This window comes from Momordica charantia (genome assembly GCF_013281855.1).
Source record: "Momordica charantia cultivar OHB3-1 chromosome 7 unlocalized genomic scaffold, Mcharantia_2.0 BLBB01000007.1, whole genome shotgun sequence".
NCBI classification, from domain to species: Eukaryota; Viridiplantae; Streptophyta; class Magnoliopsida; order Cucurbitales; family Cucurbitaceae; genus Momordica; species Momordica charantia.
In genome coordinates this window covers 11423175-11451070 of record NW_028275165.1, presented here as the reverse complement: position 1 = coordinate 11451070, position 27896 = coordinate 11423175, and the positions used below count along the sequence as shown (strand labels likewise).

The following is a 27896-nucleotide window of genomic DNA, read 5'->3' as shown; positions in this document are numbered from 1 at the left end:
ATTACCTCAATTCCTAAGAAATATTTCAGCACTCCCAAATCCTTCATATGAAATTGACAATGAAGGAAAGTTTTGAGTGATAGGATGCCTGATGAATCATTACCAGTAATCACAATATCATCAACATATACAACCAGTAAGATAACACCAGACTCAGTTTGTTTATAGAAGACAGAATGGTCTGACTTACTCTTTTTCATTCCAAAGTTCTCAACCACCTGACTGAATTTTCCAAACCATGCTCGTGCATTTGTGTATTACAAACAGTGGCTGTAGGTATTTGTGTATCAAACGTGTAGAGGCCATTGGATTCACGCCCTTTACCAATAGTCTTATTCGTCGTAAGATCCTGAAATAGGCAATAACCAGGGAAGAATAAGACACAACAATTAAGATCACGAGTGAGTTTACTAACAGAGATCAAATTAAAAGAAAATTGTGGTAAATTTAAAACAGATGTTAGTGAAAGGGATGTGGAGCGATGAACTGTGCCAGAGCCAAGAACATGAGAAGTTGTACCATTTGCTATGGTAACATCAGGCAAAGATGCAGACGGGGAGAAATTAGCAAACAAGTTAGGGTTACCTGACATATGATTTGTCGCACTACAGTCAATGACCCATTTTGATGTGGAGGAAATAAGACATTTACTGGTGTTACCTGACTCAACGATGGCAGTAATCGGATTAGAGGACGATGCCATCAATGACTCTTGATACTGTTGGAACTTAGCAAATTCTTCCGCAGGTATTGTAACTAACTTGCCAGCATTATCAGGAGTAGATGCAACATGGGCAGACTGTGTTTTCTGAGCTCTATTCAATAGCTTTTTACATTATCGTTCTGTATGACCAGGCTTATGGCAATAATTGCAAAAAATAATATCTCCTGAATTTGACTTTGGAGCACTAGAACGTTGAGCGTTCGAAGTCGTGGAATTCCCTTGGTAGGTATTACCTATGTTTGCATTTGTACTACGTCCAACCAAAGCACTATTAGACTGAGATGACAAGATGGGTTGTGACTTCTCAACTCGAAGTACTCGAGTGTATGCCTCCTCTAAAGCTGAAATTTCTGAACCAGAGAGTAATTGGTCTTTGGCCACATCAAATCTAGGTGGAAGACCAAGAAGAAAACTGATAACTGCTAGTTGTTCGCGTTGGGCAAGCTGAACTTTTGCATCATTACTATCTGGGAGTAATGCATTAAACTCTGCGTAAATTCGTTTGTGTTCCATAAAGTAATTTGTAAGAGATTGGTCACCAAACTCAGGTTGGTAGAAGCGCTTGCAGACATCAAATATTCGACTAACATTTCATTTTCCAGAATAAAGGAATTCTAAATATTTAAGTAACTCTTTAACATACTCACATTCATTGACCAAGCCAATAATGTCACCCTCGATCGAATTCTTGATCTGCAGAACCAGTCGAGCATCATCCCGTAACCAAGCTTTCTTGCTCTCATCCTTAGGCGGATCCTCAGTTATGTGATCGTCCATATCAATACTTCGCAAAAAAAGACGAACATTGATTTTCCATGAAGAATAGTTTGATCCATTCAACTTGTGTTCTGTGATTTTTGAAATCATTGGGATCACCTCAGAAGTTATGACTGATTTCTTCTCAGCCGTAACAAACAAGCGAACCTATTTGAACAAAACGACAGAACCAAACCAAACCACGCAACGGCGGTGGTCGACGTCCACCGCCGACCGATGCCGCCGCCGGTAGTGGCGGCGATGGTCGGCGGCGGCGGCAGCGGCGGCGGTGGTCGGCAGTGGCGGCAGCGGCAGCGGTGGTGGTGTTGGATAACAATGAACAAAAACTCTAAGGCGCAAAACCCTAATGGGCGGAAAACCCTAATGGGCACAAAACCCTAATGGGCACAAAACTTAGAGCTCTGATACCATGTAGAGACTAAAGTTGGAGAAAATCCAATGTTCTGTTTTCTCATTATTAAAGTCTATATATATAGACAAATATACAAGGTTGACCTAATCCTATAAGGAGAAGGTAAAGGACAAATTAATATTAATACAAGAATATAAAACATACTAATATCTATACTCTAACACTATCAAACAAAATGTGCATGGGTCCAATGGCTTCCTGTTTTACACGTATTTATCGATTAAACTTTGCGTCTTAGGTTCAAGACGAATTGGTTGGCATATTCTGGTATTGTGGTCAATAATTTATATGCTTCTTTTGGATTCTTATATACTTTTGCGAAAATGAAAATATGTTCAATTCATTTAAAAAAAAAATAAGAGTTTGCTTTATGTCCAATTAAGTTTATATTATATATCGTATTTCTTTTAATCAATTTAAATTCATAACCCTTGTTTATGCAAAAAATGTGACGGGGTATGACCTGGTCAAGGTCGGCCACAAGGAAGAGCTCGACCTACTCCAAGTATGACCGTCAGGAGAGCATGACCTGCTTTTCAGGTATGACTGCGGGAAGACCATGACCTGCTTCAGGTATGACCGAGGGAAGAGCTTGGGTATCCTTGGAAAGGGATGACCAGCCAAAGGGTCAAGGTCGGCTGACTGGGATGAGCTGGTGTCCGGAATGAGCTGAAAGGCCACTTGGCGAGGAAAGACCTGCACAAGGGAACAAACACTCCGACGCTGAAGTCAGTTTTGAGTTCGATTTTAGTATGGAGGCCGAGCTAGAATACCATACCTGACTGAAGAGTGAAGTGCCCTATTTATAGGTTGAGGCACCCGACAAGGAATCCGACCAGCGGTTGAGCATGTCGGGACCAAGGTCGGCCTGTCGGGAGTAGCTATTCCAGTTCATACTCTTGTCATATGGAATTTGACTAAGTATGGAAGGTTGTTCCTCCCATGAATGATCTTTAGGGAAGACCTTCAGATCGGCCTTTAGGGAAGGCCTCAGGTCGGCCATTAGGCAAGGCCTTCAGGTCGGTCCTCAAGGGAGCTCTTCAGGTCGGCCCTCAGTGGAGCTCTTCAGGTCGACCCTCAGTGGAGCTCTTTAGGTCGGCCACTTCAGGTCGACCACCAAAAGGAAGATCTTCAGGTCGGCCTCTTCAGGTCGGCCACCAAAGGGAAGACCTCCAAAGTTGGACATTTTTTCTGTCCTCCACGTGGCAGTACGATTTTCAACCCCCAAACATTGGCCCCCTCTCTGGCTGGTCCGAGTTCGACCTGGCAGAGAAGTTTTTCCTGGGTTTGAAAATTTGCCTAAGTGGAGACTTCCGTCTTTCGAGATTGAAATAGATCACATGTCAGACGTCGAACAACATATAGTAGGTCAAACATCGAACATAGTGTTTTGGTCATGACTTTAGCCGACTTTGAGAAACTTATGTTAGACTTGCCATGTTGATTAAGTTTGGTATTTGAAGAAGCTTGACCTAAGTTGGGCGCTTAGGAGTTTGAAGTAAGAGCTGAGAAGCTCGGCCTAAGTTGGATGCTTAGGAGTTGGAGTAAGAGCTGAGAAGCTCGGCCTAAGCTGGGCGTTTAGGAGTTGGAGTAGGACCTGCATACTTTGTATTGGGTGAATTCAATCTCATCTTTGTCATTTCTAACTTGTCGTAATTTTCGTACATCGCACCTCGAACTCGTAAGTTTAGAGGTTTTAATTTTTTTTATCAGATTACATCGCACCTCGAACTCGTAAGTTTAGAGGTTTGAATTTTCTTTTGTCAAATTACATCGCACCTCGAACTCGTAAGTTTAGAGGTTTGAATTTTCTTTTGTCAAATTACATCGCACCTTGAACTCGTAAGTTTAGAGGTTTGAATTTTCTTCTATGGAATTACATCGCACCTCGAACTCGTAAGTTTAGAGGTTTTGAATTTTCTTTTATAAGAGTACATCTCACCTCGAACTCGGAAGTTTAGAGGCTTGAATTTGGTTTTGAATTGTACCTTGGCACTTATGCCATGTGGGAGTACTTGGCCCCCATTGGAATGTAGGTCGGCAGCCTCTAAGTTGGATCTGCCATCGTGGATGAAATATGATCAAACGATCGAAGTTCTTCATTTAGATGAGGATGAGCTGCCTGATGACAGCTTTTCCTCTAGCCGGGGATGAGTTGAGATGAAGCTCTTCCTCTTGGCAAAGTTGAGTTTATCTGATATGAAACTCTTCTTCTAGGCGGGGATGAGCTATCTTGATAGCTCTTCCTCTAGCCGGGATGAGCAAAGATTGAGCTCTTCCTCTTGCTGGGATGAGCTGAGATTGAGCTCGCCCTTTTGCCGGGATGAGCTGAGATTGAGCTCTTCCTCTTGCAGGGATGAGCTGAGATGAAACTCTTCCTCTTGGCGAGGTTGAGTTATCTGATATGAAACTTGTTTATGCAAAGATGTGCACAACAGTGTGTTCCTGATTGTAGCTCGAACTCGGCCTCCGTACCGACCTGAACCTTTGGGCGGACCTGCACAAAAAGGTGAGCACTCCGATGATCAAGTCAGTGTAGGTCGGATTCCAAGTTCAGTTTCAAGCCAGAAATCATCGTACCTGATCGTGGAGTGAGGTCCTCTACTTATGGGTGGTAGTCCCGCCAATCTTGCGACGGTTACACCCGGTAATCCCGGGACCGTCGGTTACGCCCGGTGATCTCGGGACCAACGGTTACGTCCGGTAATCACGCCGCAGACAGTTGCTCACATCGGCCCCTACCGAGCCTCTGGGTAGGTCGGACCTGAGCCAGGTTCACCTCGGCCCTCATACTTAGCTCTCGCGGGCGTTGGTGGCAGGCATCTCGGCTATCCGAGCTAGGCATGACTCATGGGCCATCTTGGAGCACCAATAGGGGTCCTCCACGTGTCCAGGGTACCTAATCCCCAAACATTGGCCCCCTCTCTGTCTGGTCCGATCTCGACCTGTCAGAGAAGTTCATTCGACTTGCTTTGGACACGTGGCGACTTCCTATTCGTGGGAAAATACAACCGTTGCGGAAGATTTATCGTCGGAATATTCAAATATTCCGACGCTTCGGATCTTAGAGAGGATCCTAGCCGCTCGTTGATTACACGTGTACGGCGGGAAATTCCTCCGACGGGCTATAAATACCCTCAATCCTTCAGTTCATACCTTACGTTCCTTGAATTTTTAGAGTTCGATCTGAAGGCAGCTCGAACCCTTGGTAGGTCGGTCTCTTCCCTCTTTCTTTCAAACGTAATTGCCATGTCGTCCTCTATTAGTAGCAACCTAGGATCCGAGTTAGCTCATAGGTTAGAGTCCGAGCTCGAGGAGATAGAAAACTTTAGAATCTCCGATGACGGGGAGGATAGTGACGCCTCCACTTCAGGTCAGGGCTTGGAATACCCTTCTAGGATACCTGAGCACTACCTCGGATCCCTTCGTAGGGGGTTCTCTCTCCCTGAGAACATCCTCCTCAGGCTTCCGGAGGAGGGGGAGAGAGCTGACAATCCTCCAGAGGGATGGGTCACTCTCTACTTCAAAATGTTTGAGTACGGCCTCAGACTTCCCCTTCACCCTTTTGTCCAAGAATTTCTCTTCCGGACTGGGTTGGCACCGGCTCAAGTGGCCCCCAATGGGTGGGTGTCATTTTCGCTTTGGCCATCCTCTTTTGGCTACGAGCTCGGGATAGTGAGAAGGCCGAGCTGTTGGACGTAGACCAGCTCTTCGCGTGCTTCGAGGCGAAAAGGATAGCTAAGAAGCCTGGTCGGTTCTACATGTGCGCAAGGAAAGGCGCAGGCGGTATAGTTAAGGGGCCGACCTCCATCAAGGGATGGGTGAGGAAGTGGTTCTACGCGTTCGGGGAATGGCTCGCAAAGGACGAGTCAGGTCGTTCCTTCTTCGACGTCCCCACTAGGTTTGGGAACCTAGGTACGAAATAGTTCTTACTTTTCGTAAATTTCTCCTGTCATTCAGGTCTAACTCGGATCTTGTCCTCGTGCAGTTTCAATCCGACCAGTTCCCGAGCTTACGCAAGCCTCCTTCGATACGCTGAAATACTACAAGGAGCGCTTTCCGAGGGGTAGGAAGGTCGGAACCCTGGTGACCGACGAACTGCTGCTTGAGTCCGGGCTACTAGATTACAGCCCTGCAGTTCGTCCCATTGAATCCTTTAGACCGAACTCTGAACTTGGTATGCCGAGCTTGCCTCCCCCTTTTTCCTCTAACCTTGTGCTGACCCTTGTTTTTATTTTGCAGCCATGGTTTACGGATTTGCAAGCGGCGTGAAGCGCAAGTCTAAGGGCCGAGCCCATGCTCTTGAGGCTGCCCAGAGTTCGGAACCTGCCACTCCTGCCGTGGTAGGGCCTGTCTCGGAAGATCCAGCCCCGGTGATCGAGCTGGAGTCTTCTGGGGGTCCCTCGAGGGAGAAGCGCCCCAGAGATCAGACCGAGGCGGTGGACGCCCAGACCGAGGCGGCGGACGCCCCGCCTTTGGGCGAGGAGGCGAGGGAGGAAGCCCCTCCGAAGCGCAGGAAGAAGAAGAAGGCGATCTCCTCCTCGAAGGTCGGAGCTAGCAGGGTCTTGCCTGCAGGCTTTGCTGATCGGGTGGACGATCCTGCGGCCAGGATGGGTGGGACGTCCGACGTGACGGCACGGTTCAGAATTCAGCCGTCAAGTTTCGGGGTGAGGGACCAGGTGTCCCGCATCTCAGCTACAAGTTTGGACCGCTGCCTGAGGAGGGTGTCCAAATTTGTGAGCGCCCCTGGGTCCGTTCTGCAGAGGAACATCGACTACGCCGCCGAGGTCAGACTAGTGCCCCATTTTTGCTTGATTTCGCCCAACAGGTAGTTCGATCTAACTTTTCCCTTGTACCATTTCGCAGGCGTTTGTTGCTTCCATTCAATCGGCTCTGGCTGTCAAGGCCGAGCTGGATGGGAGGGAAGTTCTTGCAGCGAGGGAGAAAGAGGAGTTCTCCGCTGCCTTGGAAGCTGCTTCTTCCACCATGAAGGATGAGCTGCTGAAGGCTCAATCTGAGGTGGAGACTTTGAAGGCCGAGGTGGAGTCTCAGGCCCAGCTCTTCCTCTTGTTGGGATGAGCTGAGATTGAGCTCTTCCTCTTGCCGGAATGAGCTGAGATGAAACTCTTCCTCTAGGCGAGAATGAGCTAAAATGAAGCTCTTCTTCTAGGCGAAGTTGAGCTAAGATGAAGCTCTTCCTCTAGGCGGTGAATGAGCTGAGATTGAGATCTTCCTCTTGCCGGGGATGAGCTGAGATGAAGCTCTTCCTCTAGGCGGAAATAAAGCTGAAATGAAGCTCTTCCTCCAGGCGGGAATGAGCTGAGGTTGAGCTGTTCGTCTTGCCGGGATGAGCTGAGATTCAGCTCTTCCTTTTGGGGAGGTTAAGTTATCTGATGGCAGCTCTTTCTCTTGTGGGGATGAGTTTAGATGAAACTCTTCCTCTTGGCGAGGTTGAGTTATCTGATATGAAGCTCTTCCTCTGGGTAGGGATGAGCTATCTTGATAGCTCTTCCTCTAGTCGGGGATGAGCTGAGATTGAGGTCTTCCTCTTACCGAGATGAGCTGAGATTGAGCTCTTCCTCTTGCCGGGATGAGCTGAGATGAAACTCTTCCTCTTGGGGAGGTTAAGTTATTTAATGACAGCTCTTCCTCTTGCGGGGATGAGCTAAGATGAAGCTCATCCACAAGGCGGGGATGAGCTAAGATGAAACTCTTCCTCTTTGCGAGGTTGAGTTATCTGATATGAAGCTCTTCCTCTAGGCAGGGATAAGTTGTCTTGATAGCTGTTCCTCTAGCCGGGGATGAGCTGAGATTGAGCTCTTCCTCTTGTTGGGATGAGCTGAGATTGAGCTCTTCCACAAGGCAGGGATGAGCTGGGATGAAACTCTTCCTCTTGGCGAGGTTAAGTTATCTGATGACAGCTCTTCCTCTTGTCGAGAATGAGCTGAGATGAAGCTCTTCCACAAGACGGGGATGAGCTGAGATGAAACTCTTCCTCTTGGCGAGGTTGAGTTGTCTGATATGAAGCTCTTCCTCTAGCCGGGGATGAGCTGAGATTGAGCTCTTCCTCTTGCCGGGATGAGCTGAGATGAAACTCTTCCTCTTGGCGAGGTTGAGTTATCTGATGGCAGCTCTTCCTCCAACCGGGATGAGCTGAGATGAAACTCTTCCTCTTGGCGAGGTTGAGTTATCTGATGGCAGCTCTTCCTCTAACCGGGATGAGCTGAGATGAAACTCTTCCTCTTGGCGAGGTTGAGCTACCATCGTTTACACATCGATCGCCTAGCTCGGTCCTTGAAAACATCTAGAAGATCCCCGTTGAGACGTGGATATTAGATGGTTCTTACGTGCCATAGCTTTGTTTGGTAGGAATGACTTAAAAGGTCCTTTCCCACAGACGGCGCCAAACGTTTATGCAAAAAATGTGACGGGGTATGACCTGGTCAAGGTCGGCCACAGGGAAGAGCTCGACCTACTCCAAGTATGACCGTCAGGAGAGCATGACCTGCTTTTCAGGTATGACTGCGGGAAGACCATGACCTGCTTCAGGTATGACCGAGGGAAGAGCTTGGGTATCCTTGGAAAGGGATGACCAGCTCAAAGGGTCAAGGTCGGCTGACTGGGATGAGCTGGTGTTCGGAATGAGCTGAAAGGCCACTTGGCGATGAAAGATCTGCACAAGGGAACAAACACTCCGACGCTCAAGTCAGTTTTGAGTTCGACTTTAGTATGGAGGCCGAGCTAGAATACCATACCTGACTGAAGAGTAAAGTGCCCTATTTATAGGTTGAGGTACCCGACAAGGAATCCGACCAACGGTTGAGCATGTCGGGACCAAGGTCGGCCTGTCGGGAGTAGCTATTCCAGTTCATACTCTTGTCATATGGAATTTGACTAAGTATGGAAGGTCGTTCCTCCCATGAATGATCTTCAGGGAAGACCTTCAGATCGGCCTTTAGGGAAGGCCTCAGGTCGGCCATTAGGCAAGGCCTTCAGGTCGGCCCTCAGGGGAGCTCTTCAGGTCGGCCCTCAGTGGAGCTCTTTAGGTCGGCCACTTCAGGTCGGCCACCAAAAGGAAGATCTTCAGGTCGGCCTCTTCAGGTCGGCCACCAAAGGGAAGACCTCCAAAGTTGGACATTTTTTCTGTCCTCCACGTGGCAGTACGATTTTCAACCCCCAAACAACCCTAAAGTTTGATAATTTTTATTTTCCATTTAAGTTTTGTTAGTTCATCCATTAATTTAAATAAAAAAAAATACTAACATAAACATAGTTTAACTAGATACCTTGCTTCTTTCCTAGAGGTCAAAAGCATTCTTACCTTTGTTGTACTTAAAAAATAAAACACAAAATTTTAACAAAAGAAAATTTATCCAAAAAACTCAGTAATTTAATAAAGATCAAGTTTCTCAACTAAGTTTTATTAGTGCACATTAAATAAGGTTGCTAAAACTAACAAATAATTTAATTTATAAAAAGAAATCTAATGTCGTTTTTTGGTTTAAATCCTTCAATTTTATAAAATAAATAAATATATATATATATATTCTTAACTCATTTAACAGAATATTTTTTCCAAAAATTTTTCAAATGGAAATCTATCCGTATGTAAAATATGTGACACTTTTTTATATTCTTAACTCATTTAACAGAATATTTTTTCCAAAAATTTTTCAAATGGAAATCTATCCGTATGTAAAATATGTGACACTTTTTAAAGTAAAGGTGAATATTGCAACATTTATTCAAGTGTAATGTGCAATTTGATACATGTTGTCAAAGTTATATGCATTTGTGCTCATTCTAACACAAAATCTTGGATCCGTCACTATCCCCCTTTATCCCCTCAATAGTGTATGGTCGAACTTAGGGTGCATTATTTTTCGGAGTATGCTTGTTTGATTGATTACCATACTCGTAAAGTGTTTCCAGCCTAGAGTATAACAAGTGTTCTATCTAGTCCTAGCATTATTTGACTACAAACGTAATCCATATAACTCTCACCATTCGGGTTGAACTCACTGTACAATTGATCAATTCAAGTGACAAGAGGCTCGAGTAGTCCATACGCTTGAGTTGTCGCGTATCACAAGTAATTTCTACTCAATATATGTTGAAATTGTTAGGGTTAGACATGCATTATAAGCTTGTAAATGGCAGGAAACTGATCCTAAATAGTATTTTTTAGCCTTGCGTTTTTCATAGACATATTTAATTAAGTCTAAAGGTGAAGGTGCATGAATTTTAAAGGACTTTCGCACCTGATTTTATTTGCTTACTAAGTTGGATAGTGAATTAGCTAGTAGATGTTAAATATAGCATTAGCATTATCCTTTAATTCAATTCTTTTACCATAAAAGTTCGCATTACAAACATTATTAACCTAATTAACGAAGTTCACCTGTGTTTGCCAAAGGAAGGTTGAAAAGGAAAAAAGAAAGTTATGTTAGAAAAATTCCCCAAGTCTCTCTCATCAAAATCATTCAAGAATATATCAGAAAACAATCCAAGTAGGGAAGAAAACAAAAATCTTCCAAAGGATTTGAAATATCTGAGATTATTAGATGTATTAAACATAACCTCTAAATATTTATGTGGTTTTCTGTTCTTCCTCTGCCATGTGACCAGTAAATATGAACAATCATCTCTACATGATGGGAACATGGTTCAAGCCAGGTACTATATTGGAGACCATAATTATGAATATCTAGGTTGAGTCTAGAGTTTTCATAAATCTTGTAGGATCAATGTGCTTGTAATTCTTTTTTGCTAAGGTAAATATATTTAAACAAAAAAAAAAACAATAGAGGCTCTCGCAACCGGAGATGAAGGCACAACATCCAAAGGACTAACACAAGACAAGAAGAAAAAAAGAACTAAATCAATAAAACAAATCCCAGGTCGATATAAACCTAGGATAAGAATTCAAAGAACAGCTCTTAAGCCAGGTAGTACAATGAAAATAGACCTTGTTTATGCAAGGATATGCACAACAGTATATTTCTGATTACAGCTCGAACTCGGTCTCCGGACCGACCTGAACACTTGAGCGGACCTGCATAAAAAGGTGAACACTCCGACGATCAAGTCAGTATAGGTCGGATTCCCAGTTTAGTTCGAGGTCAAAAATCATACCTGATCGTGGAGTGAGGTCCTCTACTTATGGGTGGTAGTCCCGTTAATCTCGCGACGGTTACACCCGGTGATCTCGGGACCGACGGTTACACCCGGTAATCTCGGGACCGACGGTTACACCCGATAATCACGCCGCTGACAGCTGCTCACATCGGACCCGCCGAGCTTCCCGGTAGATCGGACCTTGACCAGGTCGCACCTCGGCCCTCATACTTAGCACCTGCAAACGCTTATTGGTAATCTCGGCGGTTCGAGCTGGGCATGACTCTTGAGTCATGTTGGAACACCAATAGCGGTCCTCCACGTGTCCAGGGTATTCTTTTCCCCAAACATTGGTCCCCTCTCTGTCTGGTCCGATCTCGACCTGGCACAGAAGTTCATTCGACTTGCTTTGGACACGTGGCGACTTCCTATTCGTGGGAAAACATAACTGTTGTGGTGGATTTATCGTCGGAATATTCAAATATTCCGACGCTTCGGATTTTCGGGAGGATCCTAGCCGCTTGTTGATTACACGTGTACGGCGGGGAACTTTTTCCGATGAGCTATAAATACCCCCAATCCTTCAGGTCATACCTTACGCTTCCTGAATTCTTGGAGTTCGATCTGAAGGCAGCTCGAACCCTTGGTAGGTCGGTCTCTTCTCTCTCTCTCTCGAATATAGTTTCCATGTCGTCCTCTTTTAGCAGCGACTTAGGATCCGATGAGGATTTAGCTCGTAGGTTAGAGTCCGAGCTCGAGGAGATAGAAAACTTTAGGTTCTCCGACGACGGGGAGGATAGTGATGCTTCCACTTCGGGTCAGGGTTTAGAATACCCTTCTAGGATACCGGAGCACTACCTCGGATCCCTCCGTAGGGGGTTCGCTATCCCTGAAAACATCCTCCTTAGGATTCTGGAGGACGGGGAGAGAGCTGACAATCCTCTAGAGGGATGGGTCACTCTCTACTTTAAAATGTTTGAGTACGGCCTCAGACTTCCCCTTCACCCTTTCGTCCAAGAATTTCTCTTCCGAACTGGGCTGGCTCCGGCTCAAGTGGCCCCCAATGGGTGGGGTGTCATTTTTGCTTTGGCCATCCTTTTTTGGTTACGAGCTCGGGACAATGAAGAGGCTGAGCTGTTGGACGTAGACCAGCTCCTCGCGTGCTTCGAAGCGAAAAGGATAGCTAAGAAGCCTGGTCGGTACTATATGTGCGCAAGGAAAGGCGGATGAGGTATAGTTAAGGGGCCGACCTCCATCAAAGGATGGGTGAGAAAGTGGTTCTACTCTTCTGGGGAATGGCTTGCAAAGGACGAGTCAGGTCGCTCCTTCTTTGACGTTCCCACTAGGTTTGGGAACCTAGGTACCGAGTAGTTCTTGGTTTTTACGATAAGCTTTCTTTCTTATTATTCAGGTATAACTTGGATTTTGTCTTGTGCAGTATCAATCCGACCAGTCCCCGAGCTTACTCAAGCCTCCTTCGACACACTGAAATATTATAAGGAGCACTTTCCGAGGGGCAGGAAAGTCGAAACCTTGGTGACCGACAAGCTGTTGCTTGAGTCCGGGCTGCTAGATTACAACCCTGCAGTTCGTCCCATTGAATCTTCAAGGCCGAACTCCGAACTAGGTATGTCGAGCTTGCTACCCCCCTCTTTTCCTCTAACTTTGTGCTGACTTCTTTCCTTTGTTTTGCAGCCATGGTTTGCGGATTTGCGTAACGTGAAACGCAAGTCCAAGGGCCGAGCCCATGCTCTCGAGGCCGCCCAGAGTTCGGAACCCGCAACTCCTGCTGTGGCAGGGCCAGCCTCAGAAGATTCAGCCCCAGTGATCGAGCTGGAGTCTTCTGGGGGTCCTTCGCGGGAGAAGCGCCCAAGGGGTCAGACCGAGGCGGTGGACGTCTCGTCCTTGGGCGAGGAGGTGAGGGAGGAGGCCCCTCTGAAGCGGAGGAGGAAGAAGAAGAAGACCACCTCCCCCTTGGAGGTCGGAGCTCGTGGGGCCCTGCCTGCAAGCTTCGCAGATCGGGTGGACGATCCTGAAGCCAGGATGGGCGGGACGTCCGACGTGACAGCACGGTTCAGAGTCGAACCGTCAAGCTCCGGGGTGAGGGACCAGGTGTCCCGCATCTCAGCTGCAAGTTTGGACCGCTGCCTCAGAAGGGCGTCCAAATTTGTAAGTGACCCGGGGTCCGTTCTGCAGAGGACCATCGACTACGCCGCTGAGGTAAGATTGGTGTCTTCATTTTTGCTCAATTTACCTAACAGGTAGCTCGGTCTAATTTTCTTCTTGGTGTTTTTCCTCAAGCGTTTGTTGCTTCCATTCAATCGGCCCTGTTTGTAAAGGCCGAGCTGGATGGGAGGGAAGTTCTGGCAGCGAGGGAGAAAGAGGAGTTCTCTGCTGCCTTGGAGGCTGCTTCCTCCACCATGAAGGATGAGCTGCTGAAGGCTCACTCTGAGGTGGAAATTTTGAAGGCCGAGGTGGAGACCAAGGCCGAGCTGCTGAAGAAGGAAGAGGACAGACGCAAGGCCCAACTCCGAGCTGCCCATGCTATCACCAAGGGCTTGGAGAAGGAGAAGTTCCAACTCCTCAAGGAGAAGGACGACATGCTCCAGGCGCTTGAAGCGAAGGATGAGGAGCTGACGCGCGCGACTGCCGAGCTAGAGACGGCGAAGGAGCGTCTCAGCAACGGAGCCCTGTTGGAGGAATCTTTCAGGCAACATCCTGACTTCGATGGATTTACCAAAGATTTTTCTGACGCGGGCTTCAAGTTTCTCATGAAGGGCTTTACTTCCGACATGCCTGACCTTCAGATCGATCTCAGTGGTCTGAAGAAGAGGTATGCCGAGCAGTGGGCGTCTGGGCCTAGCGGCACCCCTGGCCCCCAGGCGTTGGTGGATAAGTATGTCAGAGATCTGGACTCTGACTACTCCGATCTCGAGGAGGACCAGGTCGACACCACTCAGGATGGCGCTCCTCAAACAGGCTCTTAAGCGACTACCGTTCATGAGGCTTTTCGCTGTCTTTCTTCTCTTCTCTTTTTTGTTTGTAAGTGTCAGGGCAGAGCTGCAAGGTCTATAAGCCTTGGCTCTGCTCTCCATTTAATGAAGAAGCTTTGTTCGTTTTTTACTTTGGTGTTGGCAACATCTTTCCTTTCTTTGCTTTTTCTTTGAACTGTAGCCAATGTCACCTCGCACCTCTTACTTTTGAGGTCGCGCCTTCAATTAAAATAATTGACAGTTTGAATTTGAATCTCTGTCTAGTATTCAATGCATTGCACCAACTCTGGATTTTTTAACATCGCACCCTTAACTTAAAAAATGTTAAAAGGCTAAAATCCTAAGTCTGTATCTATTCTTCATATCGCACCTCGTACCCTCAGGTTCAGAGGCTTGATCATTTTGAACTTTTCATATCGCCCCTTTACCTTGAAGGTTTAAATTTTAAGTTCATCAGTGGTTTTGGCATCGCACCTCGTACCCTTAGGTTTTGGAGGATTGAATTTTAACCGACTGTTGGAATGTGATCGTGTGGGAGTCCGTGGCCCCCATTTAATTTCTGGTCGAACTCGGAATCATGAAATTAAATCATCACATTTATTCTGATCATAATCCTATTGAAACAGTTTTTACAGATCCATTGAAAACCATTTTGGCATTTCAAGGATAATAACGCTTCAGGTGCTCTGCGTTCCATGGGTGCGCGAGGACGTCTCCATTCAGATAGGCCAATATGTACGTCCCAGGTCGGACTATTCCCTTGACTTCAAACGGCCCCGCCCAGGTCGGGTCAAGGGCACCCACATGGGTTTGGACCTTCCTTAAGACCAGATGTCCGACTTGGAAGGTTCGAGGTCGAACGCGGGCATTGTAGTGTCTGGCCATTCTGCCTTGATATTCCGCCAGGCGTAGTGTAACGCCCCGCGTTACTCAGGTTAGCTTGCCCCGAGTTCCGGAAAATTTAAAAAAAATGGATTTTATTTATTGATTTATGGATTTATTTCATTGTTATTTTTAATTGATTCATCAGTGATCTTATTTAATTTAAGTGTGACATCTCGACTAGTGTGTATTGTTACAATTTTAGTGGTGAGTTAGTGGCGTGTAGTATTTATTAAGTTATGGTTTAGTACGGATTCCGCTATGTGACACTTGCTCTGGGCCATTGGACCAACTACGAAATTATATTATTGGTTTTGTTAACAATGAGTGATGGGGTAAATGGGCCTTAAACAAAAGAAACTAGCCCAAGTGAGTTATGTTGCAAAACAAAAGAAAAAGGGGAATTAAAACAAAACAACCCTAGCCCATCTTGTTCTCCTTCCTTATCTCCTTCCACCCTTCCCTTTCGTTTGAAGCCGCCAGCCCCCCCCCCCCCATCCGGATTTCTTTCTCCGACGAAGCAGCACCGACGATGGGACAGCAGCAGGCGCGGGCGTCGGGTAGCAGCAGCGCGGCGTTGGGCAGCGGCAAACGGCGGCAGCGCGCGACGGGCAGCAGCGGCGTGCGACGGGCAGCGGCGACGCGTGGCGTTGGGCAGCGGCAGACGACAGCAGCGTGCGACGGGCAGCGGCGGCGCGTGGCGTTCAGGCTGCTGCAGGCGGCATCGATTCACGTGAGGCTGTTTTCGCGACGTCCCTCCTCCGATCTAACGAGCTTAACAACCTCGAATAGCTTAGATCCGTGAAATCCGGTAACTTTTCTTTGACCCACATTTGTTCGAAGTTAGATTTGGAACACCCACACCTAAGCGAGGTTGTTTTGTAGCGACAGACATTGAAACGAAGCCGTTGGAGGTCGTATTGGACGTTTTTCGCTGCTGCAAAAACGTGGACAGCAACATATTGGTGGCGTTCAGCGATTATCTACATCCGTTTGAAGCCGATTTACGTTACCCACACCTTTGCAAGCTAGATCTAAATTACCCACACCTATACGAAGTCGTTTTGCGGTAACGAGCCCCTTTGAACCCTTTTAAAGTTGTTTTCGAAGGCTGAACGGTACATTTAAATTGCTGTATTTTTCTTTTTTTATTCTTAGGTGTGAGACCGACGCACACCTAAATACGTGGTTGTGTAAGTAGCACCAGGGGGCGAGTGCGTGCGTTGTTTAGCGTTAACAGAATGGTTTTGATGCTGGTTCTTTTTTCTTACTAAAATAATTTAATTGAGCATGTAGGGATTGTTAGTTTTGATTTGAGAACTTCTAGTGATTTTGTTGCCGTCTTTCTATTATTGAACGCTCATGAGGAAACAAGCTTTCTGTTCTTATTGTTATAGGTGACTTGTAGATTCTGAATTGTTATGGTTAGAAGTAACTGGCTCACTACGTTTTGCAAATATTTTGTAAATGAAATGCTCGCGGTGTTGAACTGATAATTTATTTTATATTGTTCTAGTTGTGGGCTGTTGGGTGTGTCTTGTTTAATACAAGGAAAAGCATGCTTGTGAATTGTGCAGTGAATTGGAATGTGGGAAATTTACCTGTAGGTGGTCATGGGAGGGTTGGTGCAGGGTGAAGGTAAAGGGACGGGTTGGCAGTCCATTATCTAGGGGTGTTCTGACCCGAAAGTGCAAATAAATCGCTTGGAGGTTCAAAGCCTTGAGTAGTGGCCTTGGGAATAAATGACAAGGCCGAACGTCAAGTTTCTGTAAATGAGTATTGGGGTCTTGGGGATAAATGTCAAGGACCAATACGCTGGGAAGTCATCGGTACCTTGGGGATAAACGGCAAGGACCGGTGCACAGTTCAGGCCTTGGGAATAAATGGCAAGGTCGAACATCAAGTTTCTGTAGAGGAGTATTGAGGCCTTGGGGATAAATGTCAAGGGTCAATGCGACTCGAGGAGTTAGGCTTGAAGGACTAAAGTAGAGTGGTGCTTGTGAAGTAGTGGTGCTAGGCCTTGGGAATAAACGGCAAGGTCGAACATCAAGTACAGTAAAAGGAGGAGGGGCGGTATCTTTGGAATAAATGTCAAGAGCCGTCATGCCTCGGGAAGATTAAACGGGGAGTAACACAGGAGGGGTGTAGAGGGAGGTTTAGTACTGTGGGACAAGGGCTAGGGAATCATGGTTGTTGTATGTAAAGGTCAAGTTATTGTTCGCTATCTCTCGCTGTCTAGTTAATTGCTTTGCTATCGTTTTGCTTTATATGTTGTGACTGCGAGCATGATTTTTTTTTTGTGTTAGTTAGGAAGTGCTACTTACGGAGTACCTTACGTACTCACCCCCCCTTTTTATCCTTATTTGTTTTCAGGTGTGAACAGGGTCGACCGCGGTGATGACGTGGAGAGGGCTTGACCGAGGAGGGATCACTAGTCGAGTTAGTGAGGATAGAGGGAAGGATTGTTTGGTACGAGTAACGTTGGGGTTGATGTTATTGCTAGGTGTGGACCGAGGAGAAATTTTGAAATCTTTATAACTACTTTATTTTGTTATGGATGTTGCTGGTGAACGCTTCTCTGTTTGTCGTTGGAGTTTAGGTCTACGGTTGTTTTATTTATTTAAGAATTTTAGCCACTGAGGCGGATACGAGATGTCTTTGTTCTTTTTTTTTATTTATTTAATTGCCACAGAGAGCAAAGTTTTGACAGTTTATAAAATTGATATCTCTGGTGGAACGTATGGGAGTCGAAGCTTATTTCATTTAATTTATTTCCCAGGGAGTTGATTGTCTCGTGTTTAGAGTTAAGGTTAGCTAGGTGAATTATTTAGCGTTGCCTAGGATGGTATATAACCTCTTGGGGCGTTACACGTAGCTGGGCCATTGCTCTTCTTTCCTCCAATAAGTCGAGGTTGAGGAGCAGCTCTGCCCCATTTGCTGTGGGCTCGTAATGCTCTACTCTGTCAGATGGCATGCCGATCTCAACCGGGACTACAGCTTCGGAGCCGAAGGCCAGGGAGAACGGGGTCTCTCCCGTCGATTCTCTTTGGGTGGTCCGGTATGACCATAGAACCTCTGGTAGCTCTTCGGCCCACTTGCCTTTCTTGGAATCCAGTCTAAGTTTGATGTCTCGCTTGATGATCTTGTTGACCGCCTCCACCTGCCCATTTGCTGTGCGGGGGACGAGCGAAGGTGACTTATGCCAAGCTTGCTGCAAAAGTCTTTGAACTTTGCGTTGTCAAACTGCTTCCCATTGTCTGTCACAATGGCCTTCGGTATACCAAAGCGACATATGATATTTGTCCATACGAAGGACGTGACTCTGGATTCCGTTATGTGGGAGAGCGCCTCGACCTCGGCCCACTTTGTAAAGTAATCCACAGCAACTACAGCAAACTTTGTCTGGCCTTTGCCTAAAGGGAAAGGACCAATAATATCTACCCCCCACTGCCTGAATGGCCACGAGGCCGAGATGGGGGTAAGCAGCTCGGGAGGTTGGTGGATTACGTTTCCATAGCGTTGGCAATTATCGCAAGTTCTAACGAACTTCTTGGCGTCCTGGCTGAGGGTCGGCCAATAGTATCCTTGTCGGATCACCTTGGCTGACAGCGACCGGGCGCCTGAGTGATTGCCGCATACTCCTTCGTGGATTTCTCTGAGGACGTATAGGCCCTCTTCAGGGGTTAGACATCTCAGTAGAGGCAGGGAAAAGTCGCGCCAGTACAACGCTCCACCTCGGACCACGAACCGAGCTGCCTGCCTTGCCAACTTTCTGCGCTCCTTGGGGTCTTGTGGTGAATTGCCCTTAATGAAGTCCATAATCAGGTCCATCCATGAGGGCTCTGGAGCGCCAATCTCCATCAGATCTGGCTCCAAGATCGAAGAATTATCCAAGATCTCAACGGGGACCGACCTGGCCAGGTCGGTCTCGTATGCTGATGCTAACTTGGCCAAGGCTTCAGCGTTAGAATTTTTTGCTCGGGGAACCCGGCTTACTTCGTAAGTTCGAAACTGGGCGAGGTACGATCTGACCTTGCCCAAATACTTCTCCATTCAGGAGTGTCTGGCTTGGTACTCTTCCTTGATCTGGCTCACAACCTGCTGGGAGTCGCTGAAGACCTTAACACAAGAGGCCCCCAATACTCTAGCAATTCGCAGACCGGCAATACATGCTTCATACTCAGCCTCGTTGTTAGAAGTCCGGAAGTCGAACCGCAAGGCATACTCAAATCGCTCGCCTCATGGTCCGAGCAAGAAGACCCCGGCCCCGCACCCCTTCTCATTGGAGGATCCGTCGACATAGATTGTCCACGATAGGTCGGACTCGCTCAGCTCGGAAGGTGGTGTGAGCTCGGCTATGAAATCTGCCACCGCTTGTCCTTTCAACGCAGTTCTGGGTTCGAACTGGATGTCATACTCACTTAGCTCCATTGCCCACTTCATCAGGAGTCTAGAAGCTTCTGGCTTATGGAAGATGTTTTTTAGGGTCAAGTTAATGAGCACCACAACAGTATGGGCTTGGAAGTATGGTCTAAGCCGTCGGGCCGAGGTGACTAGAGCGAGAGCCAACGTTTCCATTTGAGGGTATCTGGTTTCGGCTTCGGTCATAGCCTTGCTTGTGTAGTAGACTGAGCTTTATCGCGTTTCCTCTTGCCTGATTAGAGCCGAGCTGATGGCGCTGTCAGACACTGCTAAGTACAACTGGAGCTTGTCCCCTGACAGGGGCTTGGCGAGCAGAGGTGCCGAGCAGAGGTAGCCCTTCAACTGCTGAAATGCTTGTTCGCACTCCGTTGTCCATTCAAACAAACCTTTCTTTCGTTGGATTTTGAAGAAAGGAAGGCACTTATCTGTCGACCTTGAAACAAACCGGTTCAGGGCTGCGATCCTGCCATTGAGGCACTGAAGCTGCTTCAGCGTCTTAGGTGCTCCCATCTCGAGCACGACTTTAATCTTTTCGGGGTTGGCCTCGATCCCCCGGTTGTTCACCATGAAGCCAAGGAATTTTCCCGAAGAGACTCTAAAGGCACATTTTGCTGGGTTGAGCTTCATTTGATATGTCCTCAGAACCTCGAAGGCTTCGGTCAAATCAGAAAGATGCGACTTAGACTGCTTACTCTTGACAAGCATGTCGTCCACATACACTTCCATATTCCAGCCGATCTGTTTGGCGAATATTTTGTTCACCATTCTCTGGTAGGTCGCTCCTGCGTTCTTTAAACCGAAGGGCATGACCTTGTAACAATACAGACCTTGGTCTGTTATGAATGCGGTATGATCTTGATCTGGGACATGCATCTTGATTTGGTTGTACCCAGAGTAGGCATCCATGAAGGTGAGCAGTTCGTGCCCGGTTGTGGCGTGCACAAGCTGATCGATCCTTGGCAGTGGGAAGCAATCTTTCGGGCATGCCTTGTTTAGGTTCGTAAAGTCTACGCACATTCTCCACTTTCCGTTAGATTTTTTAACTAATACAACATTGGAGAGCCACTCGGGATACGAAATTTCTCTTATGTATTCAGCTTTCAAAAGTTTGTTAACTTCCTCAACAATTACATCACTCCTCTCCTTGTTTATAGGTCTTCGTTTTTGTTTTACAGGTGGGAATGACGGATCTATGCTGAGGCGATGCGTCATAATCTTCGGGTCGATGCCATGCATGTCCTCGTGAGACCATGCAAAGACGTCCGAGTTGGATCTGAGGAAGTGGATTAGCTCCTCTCTGTCGGTGGCCCCCAGCTTAGTTCCTATGCTTACCTGTTTCTCGAGACTAAGCAGAGGAACAAGCTCGAGCTCCTCAGTGGGTGCGGAAAACTCCCTTCTCGGCAGGTCGGCCTTGAACTCGAGCGTCTCATTCCCACTGGCGTGAGCTTCGAGGGCGCATACCGATGACCCTTTGAGTGCGGAGGCATAGCACTCCCTCGAAGCGGTCTGTTCTCCTCGGACTGTGCCCACGCCATTGGGGGTGGAATACTTCAAAACTTGATGAAGTGTTGAGGGAACGACCCGAAATGAGTGGATGATGGGTCTCCCAAAGATGGCGTTATAGGCCGATCTACCATCAATCACCACGAACTCGGCCATTTGGGTGACCTGTGTTTTGTCTTGCCCAAACGTGACCGGCAAGTCGATGCAACCCTCTGGGATGACCGATTCTCCAGAGAACCCAACTAGCGGTGTCCGGTTTTTCTTCAGTTGTGACCTTGTCCATCCCAGGGCGAGGTATGTTGGTAGTGACAGGATGTTAGCAGATGCGCCCCCGTCTACCAGTACTCTTCTGACCACCACATGATCAATCAAGGGAGCGATCACAAGTGCATCATTATGGGGTAGGTGGACCTCCTCCAAGTCTGCACTGTCGAAGGTGATTGGGCAGGTCGGCCTCTGCTCCCTAATGATGCACACCTCGCGCTTGGCTGCACGAGCTAACTCCTTTCTTTTATGTTCGAACTGGCCCCCGCTTGGCCCTCCGAAAATGGTGTTGATGACCGCAGGTCGGTCAGTGCGCCGGGGCGGCATCCTCGAACGCTTCCTATCTTCCTTTTTTCCTGCCATGCTGGTCCCTGGTTTCCACACAAATTTCTTGAAGTAGCCATCTTGAATTAGATCCTCAATTTGGCGCTTTAATTCCCAGCAATCTGACGTGTTATGGCGTGCTCCCGATGGAAGCGGCAATACTTGTCCTTGCTGCGCCTCTCCGGGGCTCCCCGAAGCTTCTCAGGTCGTTTGAGGAGTTTCTCCATTCCGGACTCCTTGATGTTCGTTAGGATCTCGGAAATTGGAATCGTGGTCGGGGTGAAGCGTTCGTAAGGTCGGCTCCTGGTGGGTCCGTTCTCCGCCCTTCGATACTCAGCTCGGCCACTGGAGAAAGATCCCTTGTCCTTGGACTTGGGATCCGCCTTATCTACATCTTTTCCACTTCTGCCCCGGCCGATTTTTCTCTCTGGTCGGCCGGTTTTGGTTCGGAGGAGCTCCTGCCTATCGATGACTTTCTTCGCCTTCTGTAGCACTTCGGCGAAGGTGGCCGGGGCATCCTCTCCAAGCTTCACTGTGAGGGCTTCGTCGGCTAGACCGGTGAGAAAGTAGCACATGGCCGAGTCATCGGAGCAGTGTGCGACCTTCAATTGCTCCTCCTGGAACATGGTGACATATTCTCGCAGCGTCTCACCCTCCTTCTGTCTGATGGTGGCGAGATGGGTCGCTGTATGTCAGCTGAGAGTAGGTCGAGATCGACCTGGCTGGCAGTCTCCGATACCACAATCGCGCACTGCCAGTAAGCGCGATCTGAAATGCGCGGCATTTGATTGCGTCTGATGCCGCTTGAAAATCCATGAGGCCCTCAAAGACCTCAACATAATCCTTAGGGTCCTTGGACCCATCATAAGGTTTCACTGTAGGAGCCTTGAACTTCGGAGGGATCTGTGCTTCCAAAACGTCCGAGGTAAATGGCGATTCTCCTAGGTCGCCATCGTTCAGCGGACTTTCTTTCTGCTCACATTTGGCCTTTAAGGTCTCAACCTAAGCATCGAGCTTGCCCCTCAGCTGGTCAAACTCCTCCCTTGTGATCATCCCTGCGGGAGTTGCTGGGTTGTGGGAGGATTCAGCCTACTTGTTGGAGCTCCTGTGTGAGCGGGATGGTGACTGTCCCTTCCGGAGGGATGAGCCTCTCTTTCTGTTAAGATGCTCACGGAGGTCTCCCCTCTGGCGGGTGTATCCCTCACTCTCATTTTCTTCGGGATGTTCCTCCTCGACTGGGCCCCGAGGTGGGAACCTCTTTGCTCGCGTATGTCAACGCGCGTCACTCGGTTTTCAGATCGGGACCCTGCGCCTGCAGCTTGTATCATTTCGTTATACATTTCCTCCATGGATCGCATTTGCGTGCGCATTGCCTCTATTTTTCTCTGGAGTGCGTCAAAGTTCTCACTCGTTGGAGTCGGGGCTGGCCCTCGGGCGCCCTTCTTAGAAGTCCCACCTCGGCCATGGTTGGCCTTGGATGTCCTTGGGTGCGCAGGTGGTAGAACAGGTGTGGTGATTCGTGCCGACCTGCGGAGGGGTTCTGTTAATAGGTCGTCGTGGCCTTGCCCCTCTTCCACCGCTGCTCCGATCTCCCTCTGGTGGGCATCGCTGACGGCTAGAGTTCTTTGATCTGCTGTATTGGTCGAGTTTGCTGGTTGAACCATTTTCGCTCGCGTGTTGGTTTAAAAGAATTGGGATGACTTAGATTGTCGAGATCCCCACAGACGGCGCCAAATGTTTATGCAAGGATATGCACAACAGTATATTTCTGATTACAGCTCGAACTCGGTCTCCGGACCGACCTGAACACTTGAGCGGACCTGCATAAAAAGGTGAACACTCCGACGATCAAGTCAGTATAGGTCGAATTCCCAGTTTAGTTCGAGGTCAAAAATCATACCTGATCGTGGAGTGAGGTCCTCTACTTATGGGTGGTAGTCCCGTTAATCTCACGACGGTTACACCCGGTGATCTCGGGACCGACGGTTACACCCGATAATCTCGGGACCGACGGTTACACCCGATAATCACGCCGCTGACAGCTGCTTACATCAGACCCGCCGAGCTTCCCGGTAGATCGGACCTTGACCAGGTGGCACCTCGGCCCTCATACTTAGCACCTGCCAATGCTTATTGGTAATCTCGGCGGTTCGAGCTGGGCATGACTCTTGAGTCATGTTGGAACACCAATAGCGGTCCTCCACATGTCCAGGGTATTCTTTTCCCCAAACAGACCTCAACTTTCAAGGTGCGCAGGAGGACAAAAGGCGATCGACCCACCCCACCCACATAAACTCTAGCATGATGCTCCCTCTAGATAAAAGAAACAATCAAAGTCCATGTCAAGCGCCACACATGACGATCGATAGACTTCTCGGCACTAATGTGACAAACCTAAGTAAGCTCGACAAACCAATATGAAACATAAGCAAGCCCAAGCAATCATGCCAGACCAACCTCTCACTAAATGGGCACTCAAAGAAAAGATGATCCCGATAATCCAGACTAGTACAAAACACGCAGGAAGCAGGAATGGAAGAGTCCCAACGACATAAGCGATCCGTTGTAGCAAGCCGATCACGCACCGCCAACCAAGCAATGAAATAATACTTCGGAATGTTACCACCGAACCAAACCAAAGACAACCAAGGAACAGGAGATCGGGCCGACCGTAACGCACCCCACGCACTCGACACTAAGAAGAGACTTGACGGCACCAGAATCCAAATGGGCACATCAACTCTCCCAAGGAAAACCTGAACAGATGAAAAGTTAGAGACCAGCTCTGGAAGATCAGCCGACCTCGAGGCCAATGACACGAGCCATCGGGAGACAGAAAATAAGCAACCTTAGTCCTAAACGAGCTTGCAGCATCATGATAATCCGGTCACCAAACTTCGGAAGAATTGGATCCTCTAAGAGCCAAGTGTCATATCACACAAAAAACACTGACCATCTCCAATAGCAAACTAAACCAGAGGTCGGAAAGCATCCTAGACATAAAGAATATTCCACCAACATCAAGAGAACCGAGGTCAAGCATTAACAGTTCAAATATAGTCCCCGAAGAATATAAGCCTCCACCCAAGCCACCGAAAGACCGCTAGTGTGCTTTAAATTTCTACCAAGCAATTAGCCACACCATTATATGACAGTCCTAAGCCGAAAATAAAGTCCACTAAATAGGCCGATTAAATAATCTAAATATAATTGCCTTTTAATTTTTTACTTGCATTTGGTTTGACGATCGCTAGATCAATTCCAACAAGTCAAATTTATTAAATTTGTGCTTAATTTTGTTTTGGCTATCATGGTCTTGAAAGTTTCAATTCCATCTCTTTGTTTCCAAGATTCATTTAAACCCACGTCTTCACCAAATTTAAAAAGTGGGTTGCCAACCATTTTTTAATCTATTTATCTTTTATATAATTTTATAATTCCAAATGCATTCCTCCTAACGATAGCTTTATGATTTATTAATTTCGTTACTTTTATTAAAATTTAAATAATATTTATGCTCTAAAATTAAGTTAAATAAATAATGTTCCTAAAAATCTGGATAAAAGTTTTAAAACAGAAAACAAAGTTTTTAGAACCTATATTTTGTTTGATGAATTGACTCAATCTCAAATATAATATTTAAAATAAAAAATAAAATCATTACCAAATAAAGACATAAATTTTAGGTTCAAATAGTATTTGGTACCTGTACTTTTGGTTATTTTGTGTCCCTATACTTTTAAAGGTTAATTTTAGTCCTAGTACATTCAAAATGTTTTTTTGGATCGTCCCTGTACTTTTCAAAAATCACAATTTCAGTCCTTATTTGCAAATTCTCAAAACAAATTATAAGCATAATGGAAATCCTTTAATATAAAATCATTTTATTTCAATAAAATATATTGAGTGTAGTATCGTATTGAAATTGTGGTAAAACACACGAAAATAAAAAAAATAAAATTAAGGGACCAAAATGATAAAACTTTTAAAAGTAGAGGGAAAAAAACGAATCTTTTGAAAGTACAGAGATTAAAATGAACCAAAAGTTTAAAGTGCATGGACCAAAATAAATATTTTAAAAGTTGTAGAAACTACGGTATTAGATAAGATTATTCTCATTACTAAAGTCTCTATATATATAAAAATATACCGGGTTGACCTAATCCTAGAAAAGGAAGGTAAAGGGCTAATTAATATATATATTACAAGAGTATAAAATATACAAATATATATACTCTAACACTCCCTTCAAGTTGGTGCATATATGTTAATCATGTTCAATTTGTTAGAGAGATAATCTATCCGTGATCCATTCAATACTTTAGTGAAGATATCTCCTAATTGCTCTTTAGTCTTCACATATCATGTAGCCACCAATCCTTGTTGTATTTTCTCACGTATATAATGACAATCAACTTCAATGTGTTTGGCTCGTTCATAAAATACTTGATTAGATGTGTTTATGCAAAGATGTGCACAACAGTGTGTTCCTGATTGTAGCTCGAACTCGGCCTCCGTACCGACCTGAACCTTTGGGCGGACCTGCACAAAAAGGTGAGCACTCCGACGATCAAGTCAGTATAGGTCGGATTCCAAGTTCAGTTCCAAGCCATAAATCATCGTACCTGATCGTGGAGTGAGGTCCTCTACTTATGGGTGGTAGTCCCGCCAATCTCGCGACGGTTACACCCGGTAATCCCGGGACCGTCGGTTACGCCCGGTGATCTCGGGACCAACGGTTACGTCCGGTAATCACGCCGCAGACAGTTGCTCACATCGGCCCCTACCGAGCCTCTGGGTAGGTCGGACCTGAGCCAAGTTCACCTCGACCCTCATACTTAGCTCTCGCCGGCGTTGGTGGCAGCCATCTCGGCTATCCGAGCTAGGCATGACTCATGGGCCATCTTGGAGCACCAATAGGGGTCCTCCACGTGTCCAGGGTACTTAATCCCCAAACAAGATGCAATATGGAGAGCTGTTTGATTATCACACCAAAGTTTCATTGGACTGGTGATACTAAATCCCAATTTAGTCAGAAGTTGATATATCCATATTAATTCACACACCGACTGTGTCATAGCTCAATATTTTGATTCAGCACTCAAACGCGACACCACATTTTCTTTCTTACTTTTCAAAGAAATTAAATTACCTCTTACAAATACACAATATCCTGAGGTTGATTTCCTATCTTTCTTAGAACCTGCCCAATTAGCATCTAAAAAACATTAAATATTAAGATGACCATGATCTTTATGTAACAAACCACGTACATGAGCACCTTTCAAATAACATAGAATATGTTCCAAGGCGGCCCAATGGCCAATCATAGGAGAACTCATAAACTGACTGGATAAGCTATGTCAGGCCTAGTAACTGTAAGGTACTTCAGCTTCCTACTAACCTCCTGCACTTCTCAGGATCTTCAACAACTCCCATTCCTTTGTAAGTTGTAAATTTTGCATCATTGTAGTACTATATGGCTTAGTAGCTAACTTTCCTCTTCTTGCTCCTTATTACCTCAACTCCTAAGAAGTATTTTAACATTCCCAAATCTTTAGTATGAAATTGACTATGAAGAAAAGACTTGAGTGATAGGATGTCTGATGCATCATTACCAGTAATCACAATATCATCAACATATACAAGTAGTAAGATAACACCAGACTCAGATCGTTTATAAAGGATAAAATGATCTGACTTACTCTTCTTCATTTCAAATTTCTCAATCACCTAGCTGAATTTTGCAAACCATGTTCGCAGACTTTGTTTCAACCCATATAAGGATTTTCCAAGGCGACATACCTTTCCATTCTCCCCCTAAGCAACAAAAATGGGTGGTTGCTCTATATACACTTCTTCTCCACGATCACCAAGAAGGAATGCATTTTTACTATCAAGCTGATGCAAGGGGTAATGGTGAATAGATGCCATGAAAATGAATTATCCGACAAAAGCCAATTTAGCAACTGGAGAAAAAGTATCAGAATAATCAAATTCCATAAGTCTGCGCATATCCTTTAGCAACAAGACGAGCTTTCAAACGGGCAATTGATCAATCAGGATGAACTTTAACAGTAAACACCTATTTACAACTGATAGAATTCTTTCTTGCAAGAAGAGACACTAAATCGCAAGTACCGTTCTCATCTAAGGCAGTTATCTCCTCCAACATAGCAGCCCACCAACCAGGATGAGATAAAGCTTCATGAATAGTTTAAGGAACAGATACAAACTCAAGTGATGCAATAAACGAATAAGTAGGTGAGGACAAATGGTTATATGAAACAAAAGAATAAACAGGGTAAGTACACTTACGCTTACCTTTTCGAAGAGTAATAGGAAGATCATCACTCGTTCCTGGATCCACAGGCGAAGAAGCTGCTGGTATAGGGCATGAGACCGAAGGAGGTTGCTGTCGAGAATAAACTTGAGTAATAGGTAGGAGAGAAGGATCAGACACAAAGGTAGGGAGCAT

The 27896-nt window shown here is 46.3% G+C and overlaps 1 pseudogene; it reads right to left on the bottom strand.

The window, feature by feature from the left end:
* Nucleotides 1-320: 320 nt before the first annotated feature.
* On the bottom strand, nt 321-27896 carry LOC148210350 (uncharacterized; annotated as a pseudogene).